This window comes from Heterocephalus glaber, unplaced genomic scaffold, assembly GCF_053883595.1.
Source record: "Heterocephalus glaber isolate CG9 unplaced genomic scaffold, H.glaber_assembly_v1.0 deba00001457, whole genome shotgun sequence".
Classification (NCBI taxonomy): Eukaryota; Metazoa; Chordata; class Mammalia; order Rodentia; family Bathyergidae; genus Heterocephalus; species Heterocephalus glaber.
In genome coordinates this window covers 3,789,936-3,808,421 of record NW_028258305.1, presented here as the reverse complement: position 1 = coordinate 3,808,421, position 18,486 = coordinate 3,789,936, and the positions used below count along the sequence as shown (strand labels likewise).

Here is an 18,486-nt window from a genome sequence, read left to right as displayed (position 1 = left end):
ACAAACTTTTATAGCTATTTCATTCTAAGATCTGAATGATTGGAAGTTCATTCCTCCAAGTACTACAGTATTTACATTTTAAATAGCCAAAAATTAAATTTTTAAAAATTTATTTGCATCACAGTCCATAAGCAAGGAATAATTTGGGGAAGACTCACAATTTAGGCCACAACAATTGATTTTAACAAATTTAAACAGCATTTTCCTCACTTGAATAGGGGCTGTGCTTTTAATCTTGGGTAATGACCATCTTTAGATAAAGCTGTGCCTATTGGATCTCTTACACATAGTGTAGTTTTATGAAGGAATCCTGGTATGTGTGGGATAAGTAGGTTGCAAATTCATCATCATATCTTTCCTTATGAGGAAAAGAGTCTTAGGTATGAGAATAGAGGTAGAGTGTTTGTTTGAATTTTAAATTCTAATTCCCGGGAGATTTCAATCAACAAGGCTAAAAGGTTTAACTTTAAAAGGCAAGGTGAATCTTTCAGTTTTTAGGATTTTCCAAAAATGAAGCTTACTATTTGGAAATTTTGCAGTCCTTGCTGGCTATTTTTGAATGAGTGAGCTTGATATTTTGAGGTAATATTTTTGTACTTTTCTTAACCCTTGTTAAGTCCTCTTTTTTTGTTCCACTCAGGATTTCTCAACCTTGCTGCTATTAATATTGAACCAAATAATTCTTTATTGTGCAGGAGGGCTATCAGTACAGTATATGATGTTGAGCAGCATCTCTTGATCTCTACCCATTAGACATCAATTATACACATTTCCCAACTGCCGAGGTGGGACAACCAAAAATGTTTATTAAAATTTTTCCACATTTTGACATTGCTGAAGGACTCCAGTTGAGAGCTACTTATTTGCCAGTACCTTCTGAGTTTTGGCATAGGGAAGAGCAGTCTGTCTCACAAAGATATTTTGAACTCTGCTAACATATTCATGATTAACTGAATGATGAGTTCCTTGCTCTCCTGGATGCCATTTTAAAACATACTTTCATGCAAACACAAACACACCCACACAGCAAAGTATTTGGGAAGTTCATTTCTCTAGGTTTACTCACACCTAGTGTAGTATCATGGGCAAAATTATTTAAGCATCTTAAGGAATAAAGCATTAGTTATTCCTCAACAGCAACATAGAGGGTGATATGGCTGAACACATGTCATATAATCAGATTTTAAAAACTCTAACTCATCAATTGATGATGATAATATACTTGGGCCTTGCCCATGTTGTTAACCTCAGCAATCAAAATAAAGTAATTATACTAATTACAAACCTCTCAAAACCCAGCTCAGTGTCCTTGCACATGAGAGGCAAGCTGTGTCACAGTTGCTTCATAGGGCTCTCTCACCACATAAAGGGCCTATAAGCTCTTCCTCGGGCCAGTAGTCACTCTCTCAAGAAAGAGGAGAATTAGAGGTGAGTCCATGGGGAGACGGATGGTCCTTTCATTCAGAAATGGCCTCATAGGCTGGAAAGAGTTGCAAGTGACTGCCTCGGCCTAATGGTCTGGAACCAGCGATTTAAGGAGCACCCAAGCCCAGCAAGCTGTGATTGTCCTAAGTGTTCTGGCTGACAGAGTCAGTCATCCTTCGGAGCTGGATTGCTGAGAGGGCACTAAAGGAAGACCCAGTAAAGGCACTACTATTTGAAGACCTCTCCAATAGGAATTGGGGTGACTGAATGCAGACCTGAAATGTAGCCACATTTTATTACTAAATATCTGGAAGAGACACCCAGACTAAGTGAGTAAAATGTGGCGAATTTGAAGCTGGTCATGGTAAGAAGAAGCCTAGTTACTAAATTGAAAAAGGATAGACCAGTAGATGTGAGAACTCATAGCAAGGAGTAATGAATGGAAACATGGAGAAGGGTAGAGAGAATTGTACTGCTTAAAAAAAGGAAGGAAAAAACCTGACAGAACTGATTAGTTTTGAAAATCAGGACACCCAACATCTATTTGCAAGAGCCATACTCATTGTGGTTTTGGATTTTGTTTCATTTTCTGACCTAATAGAAGACATCATGCTCTCCAATTTTCTTACTGTACAATAATTAGGCCATTATAGTTGTATACATTAGCTCAATAGCTGAATGACATGTCAAGTCTAAAATAATATGATGGATAAACAATTTACTATTGGATTGTTACAGCAGAAGGAAAAATGACTTCACTTAACCCACATCATAGCAATAATGGATGAGCAGGGTGAAACATAGCAAAACAAAGGGAAGAAATTTGGCAAAGCCAACAAAAGCTTGGGAAAGCTTATGTGGTACAAAAATAATCATGCATATTTGAGACTGAACGATAAAATTGCTCAGCTAATTAGTATCTTACTTTGAGTGATTTGTATGAAGATAAGTTGATGGAAATAATTGACAAATGCACACAAAAATTAAGTCAGTACTTAAAACATTACAAAACAGAAGGAAATTCAGGATTTGAAAAATTAAGATAAGTAATTCCAGGAAAACCAAATAAAATGTTCTTGGATTTAACAATAGAAGCAATTAGCTCTCACTCCGTGTTCCTCAAATATGATGTGTGATTGAACTGTTGGCAACTGTTTGCAAAGTTCCTAATGGCTGCAGCACGATGATTGCAAGAGAACCAAATGGGGCAGATGAACCATGGAATTATCACCTTATTGTCATATATGAAGAGGAAGTTACTAAAACAGTCCAAATAACAATTCACTAGAAAGCCCCAGGTTATGACTTGCAAATAATGTATTCCAAGAAGCTCCCAGTAACACATGGTGGTATTGCAAGATGTTTCCTGCATATACCACATCAGTCAGACATAAAGGTCACTTTGTGACATCTGGAAACAGCTGTCCTTTAATGAAGGAAAATGAAGTTTCAAATTGCATTAAATATATCCACTAATAGACTTACCTGCCACCCACAAATCATTGGCAGACACTGGGGACTGAGAATGCCTCAGACTTTCAGAAAAAAATAAGGTCACGGGTAATAAACAGAAAAAGTGTTATAATTTGGATAACAATATAATAACCAAATCCTCAAATGGATTAATGACAGTGAAGCCAATCAAAACCATTGAGAACTGTGACTGTCATTAATTCAAAAGGGATGAGATTGCAGATGATCTTATAACACTACTCCTGAATGGCTATCTTTTTTGGGAAAAACATGTGCAGCCTGAAACCAGAACAACATTCATAGGTATCATCCAGAAATGATTAACCTAATGTATTCTCATAATATTGAAGCCTTGATCATTGCTAAGTGTCCATGGTGCTTTTTCTAGAGTTTAAATTTAGGCACCAGGAATAACTGGGTTTAAATATAAGCACTTCAATATAATGTTCCTAAAATGCTGTGCTTCACAAAGTCTCATTTACCTTATCTTTAAAATAGAAATAACAATGGTGCCAGTATCTTTAGATTATTATTATAAGGTTAGATTGAGTTAAAATCAGAAAATGTATGTAGAATGCTTTTTTTTTGGCAGCTGCAATTCAGAATCTGTCTAGTTATAGACTTTTGTAGGTCATTGTATTATATGCTTTCTGTTATATTTTCTTTCTGGATGCTCTCCCCCACCCCACCAAGCCTCATGCATTTCATAGGTGGGGCTTTTGGGATCATAGAGGTTTGATACTCATCAGTAGATTAGTCCACTAAATAGCTAAATGCAATGTTGGGAGTTGAAACCTGGTTGGCGGAGGTGGTGTTGTGGTGTGGCCTGAAAGGATATAGCTCCCTCCTGTTTCCTTTGCTCTCTCTTTGCTTCCTGTTGCCATGTCATGAGCTGTTTCTCCTCTGCTGTGCCTCTTTGCCATGCTGCGCCACATCCATAGTTGCCAGCCAACTATGAACTGAAATCTCTATACACTGTGAGTCAAAATAAGCCTTTCCTCCCCTAACTTGCGGGTGTTAGGTATTGTGTCTCAGCAATGAGAAAGTAACTAAGAAACTTTTCTAAAACACATAAGTCCAATTCCTTCTATCAGGAGAGGGAAAACCTCTGAAGGTTTGTGGGCTATGCCGAGCCTGGGCCCAGTGCTTAGCTGTTAGCTTCTGTGGCCAGAAGTCTTGGTCTGATGAGTGAGTGCCACTCATCAGGGGAGGATAATAAACAGAGAGAACAGTGTCAGGGTCAGGGCCAAGGGGAGGGCAAGATATGAAGCAAGAGGATGGGAACATGAAGTACAGAGTGGGAAACGAATAAGGCTGGTATGCCAGGATCTTGTACATCCTCAGTGCCAGTGGCACCCAACCAAATGATTAGCTGGCCCCAACTACATGACTGCAGTAGATGATGCAATTTTTAGGGTTTGCTTTTAGCAACTCTATACCATTTGATGGGTTGTATAAGACATTTGCTCTCTAGAGGAGATTATTTGGAGGATCTTCATACCCTTCAGTTTTGAGGTAACTCTATGCTAATGCAGTTGTTTTTCCTAGACTACCACTGTAGCAGAGACTTATAAGTGCTCACCAAACTCATTTTCCCTTCTTACTGAGTATATAGGTTGAACACATTTTCCAGAGTTTCTCTTGGGGCCAGGTAACTGTATACTAGTAGAGGAATACAAGGAGAAGTGTGGTATACACTACTTCCAGGCCTGACCCATAACATCCTCCTACCTATATGTTCTAAGGTCCCTTCTCCTTTTGGCTTACTAGACCAACATTCACTATCATGGTAGCTTTGGAAACCACATGTTGAAAATAACAAAACTTAGATGTGGAAGACTCTTGGGCCCTTGATAACTCCTTGGAGAACAACTACTTAACCAGGAATGCTAAATTAAACTGTTATTTGAGCTTACTGTTCTAAGCCAAAACAATTTGGGAATTTGTTTGTCATACCTGCTAATATTATCTTAGGTCTCATGGCTACCTAATAAAGATGTTAGAATTTGAGGAGGATTATAATACTACCTCTCTTTTTATAGAAAATCATCACTGGAGCCAGTCAGATGGAAACTAAATGAAAAGATTTAATCATTAATATGCAATCAAATGGGCTTGCTAATATGCTCTGCTCCCCACCCCAGTATTGACTCTGAGTTTGGCATTTTCAAAGGAGATGTAGTCATCCAAGATTACTATATTAGTCTGGTCCAAGGGAGAGGGGAGAAAAAGACATTAAATTCTGAACATTTGTAGTTCTCATAACTTACTAAGTGTGACTGATATCTTTCACCTTCCATCTATGGTTTGTTTATGAGAAAATGGTGGCCCAGGAGCCCAGGAACATTCCTCTAGTGGACATCTCACTATATGTCAACACAAAGACTGAAACCTGTGTCCACAGACCTCATATGATCTAATGGAGTAATGCACATTCCTTTTGAAACTCACTGTACGAGCATGGCCTTTCCGTGAATACTTTTAAGCTACTTAGAAACAACTCTGGCTTTTGCTCCCTTTCAATCTAGTTTTCTCTTTTCGGGAAAGTCATCTCCTTCCTTGGCCAGGATGCTGTGGGAGGGATGTTTTTAGAGCAGTGAGGAAGGGGCACATACTTCCAGCTTGTCAAGCCAGCTGGATCAATATTTGGAAATCAGGAGGTGGCATATCCAGGTGAGTTACTTTCACAGTTTGCCTTATCTGTACAACCTGGTTGCAGTGGATTTTGTCATTATCCTGCTCAACATTTCCATCATGGCTATGATTAATTTGGGTCATTGTGCCATTGTTTGTGTGAAAATTGGCTTTTAATAAGGATCTGAAGTCAGAATAGGTTATGAGATGTATCATCCAGTAATACAAAATAGTGCAAATTTGATCTCTTATACTTATTAGAGGATCTGTCAGTTTATACATTCTCTAGTTCTTTCTTCTGTTACCAAATGGAATGAACCATTATTATAGCTTTCATCTGGGGAAAGTACCTTCAAATTAAAGGCTGTACTCTTGAAGCAGTGACTGTTTCAGGGATACTTTCTTGGTCAATTATAATTCTGCTGAGACTAAATCCATAAAGGGGGAACTAAATAGCACTGACTTTGGGTTTAAGATCAGACATCAAGACCAATATTACTTCATAAGCCACCTGGTGTGCATGAGTAACTTTGAGCTTTCTGCCAACTCAAAAACACAATGCTGTGGCTCTTAAGAAGAACAAAAAACTGAGAGATGAACTACAATTGAAGTGTTTATCAATGGTTTCAAGTCAATCCAAATAATAGAATGATATTCCATTCTGATAGTGGAGTCACAGTTAGGAAATTGAAATCTTTGGCGTTCAGAAGGCAAGTGAGGAATACGTCTGGGATACCAATGCTTCAGAAAAGTTGACCACTCAGAAATAAAATGAAAATTGAATAAAACATTTATATATTATCATCATCATCATTATTAACAATAGATTTAAAAATTCAAAGTTCTTTTTATGATGGGCACATTAAATTCTATAGAAATCCATATGCTGATTATTCTATTAATTCATTTGCATTTCACAACAATTCAGAGAGGTAGAGGAAAAGGAGGAGTCTCAACATATGTGAACAACAAAATGTTTCTGCATGCTGATACTCACTGGGGAGTACAGAAGAGACTAACTGGCCCAACACAGACCTTGGAGTCCCCAGGTAATTCCAGAGAGTTCTGCGAAAATGATCTGAAGTGACTGTCTATGAGAAACAATGGCATGGGTCCTTCTTCCCTACAGGCAGGTGAGGTGATGAAAGTCTGCAACTTGTTTACTGCACAAATTGCAATATTGAATGTTGATTAAATTCACACATGTAGAAACTGACCTGTATGCATGACCACAGGACTCTGACCCTGAAAATACAAAAGCAATGTTAACCATTTCCACACAAGTTTATAGCTAAGTTTAGAGAAGGTGCTCAAATGTTTTCAATTAGCCAAATAAATGTTGATTAAGATGAACTAAAAGTCACAGATCACAATGAAGTTATAAAAACTCAGAATTGGATTGTGTGGAAAATATTGGATTAATATAATGGGTGCAGGAATGGAGTAGATTTTGCTTGAAATAGAGAGGTTCATAGTTTTTTCCTATTGTGTATAGCTAAAGGTACACAAGCCTGACTTTAAGTGGGTTGGCAAGCAGATAACAGGGCTCTATAAAGAAGTGGTTATTATTGCTATTTAATAAGCAGAAATGTCTCATACATGAACATACATAGGAAGATAAGAAACATGGATCAAACTGTAACAAATTTGAAGATCACAGTTCCAGGAAGTAAGTCAACTCATAAATCTGGCAAACAAGCTGAGGTCTATGAGCCTCTTTTCCTTGGACACCAATTGGCAAACTATGTGATGTTGCCTCTTAGACACAGACAAAAGTCAGTTTCTATATCTTAAAGCTATGCTTCACCCATTAATTCAGAGGACTATAATTCTATACATCTGACACAATTGGGTGATTGGGAAGCTCAAAAACAGTTCAATATAACTCATGTTCACTTTGTTATAAAGTGATTCATGAAACCAGATCAATCCAAGAAATATGAAATAATAATAGAACCTAGAATTTACAGGATTTATACTCTTCACTCTCAGATATGAAATATTTTCATGTATACTGTATTTGATTTAGGCTAATATTTTCTCTGCTTAGCTAATGCAGGGAAGTGGAATAATTCCCATCAAAGAGAAAAAAGAACTAAAACACAGCGAGGCAAGGCAATTCACGCAGTACCTGATCATCAGAGTTTTCAATTCACCAGTCACTCTCCCACAATGCTGATGGCCCAGATTCTAGTGAGGTTTCCCTGGGACATCAAAAGTACTGCAGATGGCCAGTTCTTGTGCCGTTCTTCATACTATTGTAATCTCTTTGTCAGTTGTGCATCTTCTCCCTTGAAGATTTCTCAGTGAAAGGAGCAGGACATTAGTGTTTTTTTTTGGAAGTCAAGAGAATCATTACTATTTTGTGGAAGGGAAGAGAACTTGGCTAATTGCCTCTCTGGAACTTTAGAAATGCTGAAAAATCAGGAGCAAAGGTACAGTTAAAACTTAGAAGAAATGAAAGCAGAGCAATAAGCCACCTACCATGGCTGAAGGTGCAAGGGCAGTAAATCCAGGAGGTGGTTTTCATGTACAGTGTATAATTTGGGTCCTGACAGAGCTCAGATGAGGAATAGGCCTATATAACTATTGATCCACAAAGCTATCAGGGACATCATTTAACTTGATGGCTTGTGTTGGTCCCTTAGGATGTGGAGTCAGCTTTAACTTGCAAGGGAAAAAATTAAAGGCAAATGAAAAGGAAAGAAGGGGAAAACCAGGGAGAGTCTTCCATACCTTCTCTTTTAATAATAAATATTTCCAAATGATCTCAGTTTTAGCTGCCATGATAACTGTTGGTTTATTTCATTCATTCGTCTACCGAGTTATATCCCTATAAGTTAACATTATATTAGACATTTATAAATATGTAATCAACACCTAATCTTTGACAGTGATTACAGCCTAGGAGACAAAGGGAAACAGGCCACTCAGGCCACAGTCAGTAGCAATTACTGGCCAATGTGAGACTCCAAAGGGGAAAGTGGAATTCTGTCACCCATCAGGAGGAGTTAGTTACCAGTCTCCTTTGTTGAAGACTTTGCTGAACCTGGGACTGCAGAGCTGGTGTGTTTCAGACCTTTGACTGAAGCCTATGAATCTTTTAAGCCACCAGGAATATTCCTGATCCATGAGTCTGCCTTCACATTCAGACTATCTCTGACCCTTCTGCCTGCTTTAACCCTTGCTCTGGCCCATGGTACATTCTACTTCTCCACCAGACTGGTGTGCTCTTTTCCTGGTTTCTAAACCCACGACTGAGTTTTCTGTTGATGGTCTTGTTTCATCTTTATGGCCTAATTGTCTGGTGCTGCTTCTCTAACTGTGACCTTTTGCACCCTCTGTGACCACAGTTCAGATTGTCCTTCCAGTTGTGTATTGCTTTCAGCTGCCTTTAATAAACATTCCATTTGGCTCTGGCCACAGTCTGGAAACTTCAACCTCAAGTGTATGTTTTCAAGGAGGTAACACCCTCTCTGACTTCATATCCTGCTAAGGGGTTAGATTCACACATATTAAAAGGATAAAATACTAACCATTGCTAGTGTTTTGTTCATTTATATCATTAACTCAAATAATTTGTAATCAACCCATGGTCATTACTCACTATTGCTGAGAAATAAGATGCTTGCACATCCTATCAATTGATATGCATGCCTCTCTGGGACTGAAGGTCCTTGAAGGTCAGGACGGTTTCTTGTAATATTTATTATTCCTTCAGGGTACACCTGCAATGAATATTTTGGATTGTTTCATCTAGAGAATTTGTTAACTGAAATAAAAATATTTTATGCCATGTGTCTTCAAAAAAAGTAATCTCTATTCGTGACCCCATCCATTCTCTTTTATTTCTTTATCCAATTCTCTGGCCTTTCTCTCTCACTTCATACTTAGCCTTCTTTGTTTGGTCTGGTCTTGGTGGTCTTAGCCCATGCAATTTCTCTGGTGATTCCCAAATCTAAAGATTTGGGCCCATACCATTCTCTCTCTCTCTTTTTTTTTTTTATCTAAATGCATAATGGATATTTCTATTTGCTTATCATAATAAAAATTTCCAACAACAACAACAACAAAAGCCCACTTCTGTCCTCATCACTGTCCCTTGCAACCTGATAATCCATCTATATCCTCATTCTCCATTTATGCCCATCTCTCTTACTTACCTTCACCTGATATGGATTCATACCTTGGCTTCAATTCTGCTCTGCTTATCTCTATGTTCTTATCTCTATGTTGGAGAGATCATTCCCAGACACACAACAAATTCATTTGTTCAACCCATATTACTGAGCACCTACTGTGCAAGGCATCAAATATATAGTGATAAGTGAAATAGACTTGGCTCCTGTCTGCCCTGTGGAGTTCATGCCAGCTTCCTCATTTTACCTTTTAATGGTTCCTATATTTTTGGAGACAAAGTACAATACTGTGGCCCACCATATATGACCTTCAAAATGGGGCTTTATTGTTCATCTCTAGCCACTGACCTCTGCATTCTGCTCTCCAATTATATAAAATGAATCAGTTCAATTATCCTATCTTGTTCAATTATCTTCTTAGGTGGAGTTAATTTCTTTCTTTCTTCCTTTGTATCATCATCATATCATACACTGCTTCTGTTCTAGTACTTGAAAGCGAGATGTGTTTGTATTTCTGCCTTTCCAACTAAATTGTGACCTATTACCATATGTTACTTTAATTTGGAGTAAACTTAGCATTTAGCATAATGTCTAGGACACGGTAGATACTTTTTAGACAAAAAATATTTCTTAATCTAACTTACAATTCTTCAGAGAATTGCAAGCTTTATCCTGAGTAATGAAGTAATATTCTAATTTTTATCTCATAATAATGTACATTAACTGTCATGTACTTAATTCATCAACTGGAAAATATTCTTTAAGAGTCAGCAAACTGATGCTTATGAGAAATGATTTAGAAATGAATAATGGTTGTTCCTTTTTATCTGATTCTTTGTCTGGTTATTAGCTTTACCACCATGATTTTCAAACATAAAAGAAGCTAAATGAGGATAATTAAACAAATAAGCTGTTAATTTGAGATTGCAAATATCAAGAATTTTTTTTAACTTGGTAGTTGATGCCTTCATAAGTCCTTTTATCAAGGGTTTAGGTTTCTATACTATACAAATTGCTGTCCACAAGAATGCAAAGATAAGAGAGAATAGAATGTATGGCTGCTGCTGCTTGTAATAAGGTTGGAAATACAAGATAAACAGATGGAAAATATAGTGTGACATGTGAAATGAGAAATAGTATCAGAGATGATAAAACACATTCTAGTGGGTCTCACATTGTATCAGAGGTCCAAGAAAAATGGGGCCAACCCAGGAAGGCTTCTTAAATATCTTTATCTTGTTCTTGCTAGGGAGCTAGAGTAGTCATGTCGACAGTGACATCTGTTTATCTCTGTATTCTCAGCATCAAGCATAGTGCTTGGTATATAATAGGAGCTCTACAAATGTTGAATTAATGAATGAATAAATTAATATATTAATGGTAAACAGAACGAAGTCTTAGGTGTGAATGCAAAAAATATGAATATTTAATGTGAATTAAGTATAGCAAGCACTCTCCACTCTCCCTTGACAACTAAGACAGAATGGTGGTCATCTGGAGCAGTGTGTTTTGGGGGTGTTGGACTAAAATTAAGTTCAGCAGGTAAAAGAGTTTAAAGGTCAAGTAAAGATATGGGAAGGGAACATTCCAGTCCCCTTGTCAGGAACTTCCCACTTCTATTCTCTAGGCAATAAAACTTCCTCCTACTTATAGAGCAATATGAAGAACATGAGATTAAGAAGTGACTTAGATAAATAGCTTTGTGTAGAATAGATCATGTTAGACAGTGACGGGAGCCCCTGTGTGAAGATGTTTGTATAGATATATGCATGTGCTTGTTTAAGCAGAAAGACCGTTTCCATCTTGATTCCTGTAACATACAGTTTTCACATATCTCTATCCTGATTTTCTCTATTGTCCATAAATTCCTGGCAGGTACACCTTATTTCTAAATATGTTTTGAATGAAAACTTTTCTTGTGTTATTCCCTCCTCACAGAAGCTTACTAGGTGACTCTAGAATCAGTGATATGAGGGTGGTGGCAGCCTGGAAGGGATTATCCCAACAAACTTTCAAAAGCTGGGAACCCCCTCAATGCTTGAATTTCCTGAAAGAACTGGCAGAAAGTGGATGTTTGTCAGAAGTATAAACAAAAATGCATGTGATTTGGAAGTTATTCATGGGTCCCCAAGGCCAGAATGCATCTAAATGGTCTAATGTATCAGGAAGTGTCCAATTCAGAGATTCTTACTGTATACAGAAAAGTATAGGACTTTTAAAGGATACTTTTCATTTAAAGGATACTTTGCCAAACTTTTGAGCTCTGTATAGGCATAGTCATAAACTATAGCCGAAACAGAAGAGAAATCAACACAAAAGCTTGATTTTTCTTCTCCTTGTACCTTTGACTTTAGAAACTTTCTTTCTGGGCCAGGGATTTAGCTCAATGGTTCCGGTGCCTGCTGCCCATCCAAGTGCATGGTCCCGAGTTCGATCCCCGGTACCAAAACAAACAAACAAACAACAAAACCAAAACAGAAACAATTTCTTTCTGTCTTCTAAATGGAATTGCTGTCAATTACACTGGATGATAAAACTCATCTAGTCTATAGCAGAGGGAATTAAGCACCTGCATGGTTGAACATAGAAAAGAGAGAAAGGCTGTTGTTCTTAGGGGATCTACTTACTACTTCTCATCTCTGAAATTTATAGAACTTCATACATTAAATATTCAGGCTAGAAAATCTAGTGAGGTTGACAGCAGCTCCAGGTGGATTAAAGGTAAATCAGCACAAAATTGAGGACAAATATCTGAGAGTGATAAGGGAGTGTGCTGGTGGCTTGAGGATGTGTGACTATAGGATACACATGTATGATCTGAGAGGATGATGAGTTCATACTTGTGCCATCATCTCACTACACACTGCCTTACATCTGAAGTTGCTCACTGGAGATGAGCACAAATCCTGCACACTTGAGCATAATTCTAAGGCATCTAATTGAAGCAGAAGCCAGGAGGCCTGAATTCTAGCCCAGCTGCTTCCCTGCCATTAATTTGCTGAGTACACATCTCTCGATCTGTTATTGCCTCTGTTGCCTCCCCTGTGAGATAGGTACCTTGGCTATGCTACATGTTTCACCTCATTCTTGTAAGACTAAAAATGAGCTCCATGTATGAAATATGTAAATTTGAAGTTAGCCAAGAGTCTCTCCAAGTATATGAGTAGAAAATGATGAGATATCTCAGTGGTAAGTAGAGAAGATATAAGGAAAATGGAGGTGTCTAGAGAAAGCAGTATGTGGGTATAACGTATGCAGAATCTGGCACAAACAAAAAAATTTTGAGCTGTTAGCAGGAAGACGTAGATATTTGCATCAATAATACTTCAGTCAACCCACTATCTCCACATACTGTACTCTTACTGATCAGCAAAGGGAAGCAAGATGTACTCAATGTAATTGGTTGAGCCTTGCCCAAGTTGCTCCCATTTTAATATAATCCTTGCGGCCATTGGCTCTGCTTCTGTGCTCAGGCTTAGATGTTTTCATGTGGCTCTCAGCTTGGCTCTGAATTCTCCTTCTGGGAATCTTATTTGGGCTCACCATGATGGACTGCCTTGTATTTAATTCATGATTGTTGACTGTTGACTGGATCCTGGATTGAACTCAACTTATTCTCCTATTAGGGAAGTTTAAAAGCATAATTATAAGATTTTAGCTGTGTCCCAAAAATTTTCTCATTTGTCCTTTGTTGTGACAATAAGGGAGTGTTAATAGTCATTCATATTGGATCTTTAAAGATAAAAGGTCTTAAAACTGTGGCATGGTACAAAATGGGAAGGACATAGGGCACATGGGGAGAAGAAGAAAGCAATACATAGAGGTAATATTTGTTATTCTCAGTTTTCAGGAGAAGAAAAGAGAATCTTTGTAGCCCTTGAGGGGAAGAAACACAGGAATAATCCATAGAGGCATGTAGTGGACTTGCGTCTTGAGTCTCTCTCTTGAGGCAAAAAGTGGCTACTCAGAGAGAAAGACAATATAACGTGGCAACCCTGATTATTAATTCAGTGAAAGAAAGCTCTAGTATGCCATATCTCTGCAAGCATGGAGTTCACTGTGAAGTTTAGAGCCACAGAGGCATCAGATGTGTCATGGAAGTTGTATTGGGTGAAAGGGACTGCTGAAAGAGCACGGCAGGCTTTAACAGGGCAGCTCAGGGTCAGGGGCTCTATTCATTATACTCATGAATGAAAGGGCAAGTATAGTACACACTGTGACTTTGTTTAGGAGGGATTTGCTTGTGGTAACTGTTCCAGTAAAGCAGCATGTTTTGAGGGTTGAACTTGGCAATACGAATGGGAAGTTGGACTGTAGCAAGTTGGAGGATGGTTTCTACTACCTGCTAGGAATTGCTTTTTTCCCCTTCTTAACTTAGGGTAAAGAAGGGAGTTGGAATAAAGGTGATTGAAAGGCTAAAAATGAGATGTAGGAAACAATTTGTGCTTAGTAATGGATATTAAGTCAAGTGTTGTGATTGTGGAAAGCATGGATATCAGAAAAGAGGCTCTAAAAATACCTCAAACAAACCAAACTTTGTTAAAGAAAAATTATTAGTTAAACTTTTAAAATATGAAATTAAACTGAAATGGAATGAAATTAAACACTCTTAAATCTTAGTTCAAATAAAAAATAAAAATTAAAACTCTAGCTTATACAGAAATATATGAAATGAGAACATCATCCACAATGATTGATGGGATATGGCTAAAGACAAAATAAAAGTTATAACTATAAATGTTTTAAGTGATATATAAGGAGATTAAAACAAACAAGCTAACCAGTACAAGAAGTCAAAACAAAGTATAACCTTGAAAATCATAAAAGAGAAACCAACAAATAGAAAAGATTTTTTAATAAAAAGAAGGTAAGTATAAGTAAAATTACAGCTCTCATTTCTGTAAGTAGTCTCAAGATTGCAACTGATATTTACCATCTTTATCTTCTATCACTCATTCTAGATTCCCTTACTATTGTCTAGCAATTCCTCTGCTTCTGGTAGTTTACCTTGTGGGATGTCTGAGACCCACATGCTTGAGTGACCATGGTCTCTGCTCATCATGCCTTCTCAGGCTAGGACTATGTACTTGTTCATTTACTATCTATCAAAATCAGAGGATGTTATCTCTTAAGATGGTCCAGTGAACCTTGTGGTTTCCAAACATTCTTCTCTAGCCCAGAAAGTGCTAGCAGCTCTACTTCCTCCCAATGATTGGTTTAGTTTGTCTTAGTGATTCCATGCACTGCCTAGTAGTTCTTTGACATGAGGATCCTGAAGTGACCAGATGTGAATCATAGCTTATAATTTAATGGGATTCTTGCTGTGCCACCTGGTGGTAGTTATTTCCCTCTGGGACTCATCATCTCTAAACTCCCAGAACTTAGAATTTCAGGTGTAGGAAGCAGAGATTCCGACAAATAAGTTTTCTGTGGTAATTGGTGCCACACCTGTTTCTAGCCATTTTTCTCTGAAAGTATGTATTCTATCTATGGATATTCAGGAATGCATTATGCTCATCAATTTAGAGTGCACATTTCATTCTGGAGGGGCTGCTGCTTTCCGAGGGTATCATTACCATACTAACACCTCAGTTGCTTTTTTAAAAGGCCATCCCCTTGTTCTTTCAGGCCAACAACTTCTAGGTGATGTGATATATGAAGAAACTATTGTCTTTAATGACCATTTCCCTACTCTTGCACTTCTTTGGCTGCAAAGTGGGTACCTTGGCCCAATGTTGTATTTGTGGGATCCATGTCAGCAGATCAAACATTCTACACTGAGATACGCTGCTGATTGAGGTCTGCCAACATGCAAGACAAGCCATACCTAGAATGTCTTTCAATTCCAATCAAGATGAATCACTGCCTCTTCTAGGATTGACAGGAGGCAGTGTGATCATTGGGTTATCTCAAGGAGAGATTTCATTTCAGAAACAGCCTTCATCTCTATTGCTGGTAGGATTGACATGAGGTGGCAGCAATTGTTAGATCAGTTTGATGACTAGAAGGCCATGATAGGCCCATACTTAGCCCTGACCTCTGTCTTTATGGCCATTCTGTCCCAGTACACATGGTGCTGGCACTAGGAGGGTTGAGGGTGACTGACAACTGGACGATTCATTCTCCCTGACTGGTTGTGCAGTTTTTCATTTATGGTGGACACTTTCTGTTGGGTTATATAAAAATGTTCACATTTTTTTTCCTGCTTCTATAGATTCATCTCCAACTTTTCCCAACTTTCCTTGTCCAAAATCTTCCAATCTCTTTTTCAGGTTCCTGACACACAAGACAAACCATTCACCCCTGGACTTCAGTTTGTATATATTCTTACTTAGGTCCACTTTCCATTCCACACCAAGGGCATTACCAAGTGAGTCTTCTAAGCTTTGACTTTTGGGAACAATTTTTGCTACTCTGCCTTTCTAGATCACCTTTTAGTGGGCCTTTTTGTGAACAGCTCTCCATTTTTGCACTGTACTCACATTGAACAGGCATAACTATGACCCAGGACCCATCTTGTGTTTTCTTCTGTCACCTGGTCACATGACAGAGTAAAAAAAACACTTCCCTGCAATATAGCCACAGTTAAGAATTAAGGGTGAGCATTGGTGTAACAGCAGTGAACGGAATAGAGGCGTGGAGCCTCTGGCTGTGCTACGTGTTCATGCTTCTGGCGCTGCTTATTGTATAACAGTGATCTTTTGTGAATTGTTGCTGTGTTTGCTTGGCCTTACTACTTGATAACAATCTGGATTATGATAAGTGTCCATTTGTCATCCACAGCCAGGTATCGCATCTGTGTCAGGAGCCTGTACCATTGAGAAACTTTTCTCATAGATATCTCTTCTCTACTGCAGATGGCATGACTTTGCTTCAGAACTCATGGAGTCTGAATTGTGATTCACTTCAAGTCCACATGGTACCTTTTCCCACACCAATACCTCTATGACCATCAGGTCTTCCAGGCAATATAGACCAGTGGCAGGTTTACTTTCATTCCACCTTGGTCTTGCTTGCTTTCATCCCTAGGCCTACCTAAAACTAGTAGCGGCTTATGTCACCTAGTATGAGAGTTAGGGCAGTATTTTCAAATATTCTATATGCTGACTTCAGAATCTGGACTCCCAGAACTTTGCTTTCTTTATATTTTTAGAAATGTGAGATACAATAATGTATCCTTTACTGTGAAAGGGATGTCCAAGTATCCTTGGACGTATATTCCATTTCCTTAAAATTATGGTATGACAGAGATCAGGAGAGTTATCTACCACTGCCTCAGAGCAAGATATTAATGTATTCATTGATCATGACCATTCAGTGACCATGAACCATGTATTTGAGGCCATTTTGGTCTACTGTAGACAAAGTACCACATCTGACACAGAAGCTGCTATTGGACTTGAGTTTGAGGTCATCTGTTGTCATCTTCCAGGGTTTGTTTTTTGTATGGACCAGACTGATGAGCCAAATGGAATATAGTAGGAACCACCACTTCTGCAATCTAGTTCATGACATGGACTTCAAGGTAGGCACTAATATCTGTCATTTCCCCTGGGATAAGATTGTGATAGTCTACTTTACTTACAATTTTTGACTGGAAAGGCAGAATTTCAGAGGTTTCAACTATAATGATGAAACTGGAAGTCCAGTGGAGATCTCAGGAAGTTGAAAATGCCAGGAATGTAGGACACCTGGTAAGGAAAGGCACAAACAGTGAGCAGTGTCACCCTAAGAGAGAGGTTATGTGGGTTGCAACCTGGAATGCCACAGGGGCAAGGTCACCCAAGCTCTTTGGAGCTCATGTCTCACCACAACCTGCCCCAGGGATAGACACAGAGCTACAGATTTAATATTTGCCCTGCTTAGTTTGGTCTTGCTTTAGTGCAGTTTCAATCTTCCCATTTTTCTATTTGGGGATGTGAATGTTTACCCTGTGGCCATTGTATGTTGGAAGTATTTAACTTTGTTTTAAAAAGTTTTACAGGGGCTTACAGCTGAATTTGCCTTGAGTCAAACGAGACTGTACTTGGACTTTTTAATAATGCCAAAATTGTTAAAATTTATGTGACTATTAGAGATGGACATGATTCTTTTGGGAGCCAGAGTGGAATGTTCTAGCTTAGATTTTGTGTCCCCCCAAATTCTCATGTGTGCGGAAGGTGATTGAATCATAGAGGTACTATACTCATCAGTGGGTGTGTTCAGTTGCTGAATGTGCTGTTAGGTGGGAGGGCCTAGATGGAGGTGGGTCACTGAAACATGAACTAGAAGGGTGTATTCTTGTCTATTGCTCACCTTTTCTCTTTACTTCTTAGCTGCCATGGATTGAGCATACCCTCTACCATCCTGTTTCTGCCTGGGAACCAGCTGTCAATGGACTAAAACCATGAATCAAAATAAAGCTCTCCTACTTTACATTATTGGTGTCAGGTATTTTGTCCCAGAGATGAAAAAGTGACTAAGACACTAATTAACTTAATGTGGGTTATTTCTTTCTCTAATCTTTCAAGAAAAATCCTAACTAAATATTAGTACCATTTCCTGAGCCACTATATTAAATCTCATATTAATGGAGAGTGTTCTCGTACTGATGAACTCTCCCTTACTCAACTTTAAGTTCTGCCCTCATTCTTGGTCCAGCATACTTAGGATACCCTGCCATAGACACTCTCAAAGCTTCCATCAGTGTAAGTTTTCTAGGTCTTAATAGAATTTTGGGAATATAATTTTTCTCCTTCCTTTGCAGACTCAGCATACTATCAGCCAGTTTATATAATAACATGATTATAGATATTTTCCTCTCATCCAGCAGAAG

At 38.3% G+C, this 18,486-nt stretch overlaps 1 long non-coding RNA gene across 1 annotated transcript in view; it reads left to right on the top strand.

Annotated features, from left to right (window-relative positions):
- The window catches only part of LOC147826918 (uncharacterized), a 362,407-nt gene extending 344,325 nt beyond the window's left edge, over nt 1–18,082 (top strand). Inside the window, exons 3-4 of the long non-coding RNA XR_015453050.1 lie at nt 17,104–17,196; nt 17,987–18,082. This is a non-coding gene — a long non-coding RNA (uncharacterized LOC147826918). The remainder of the gene's footprint in view (nt 1–17,103; nt 17,197–17,986) is intronic.
- Nucleotides 18,083–18,486: the final 404 nt, after the last annotated feature.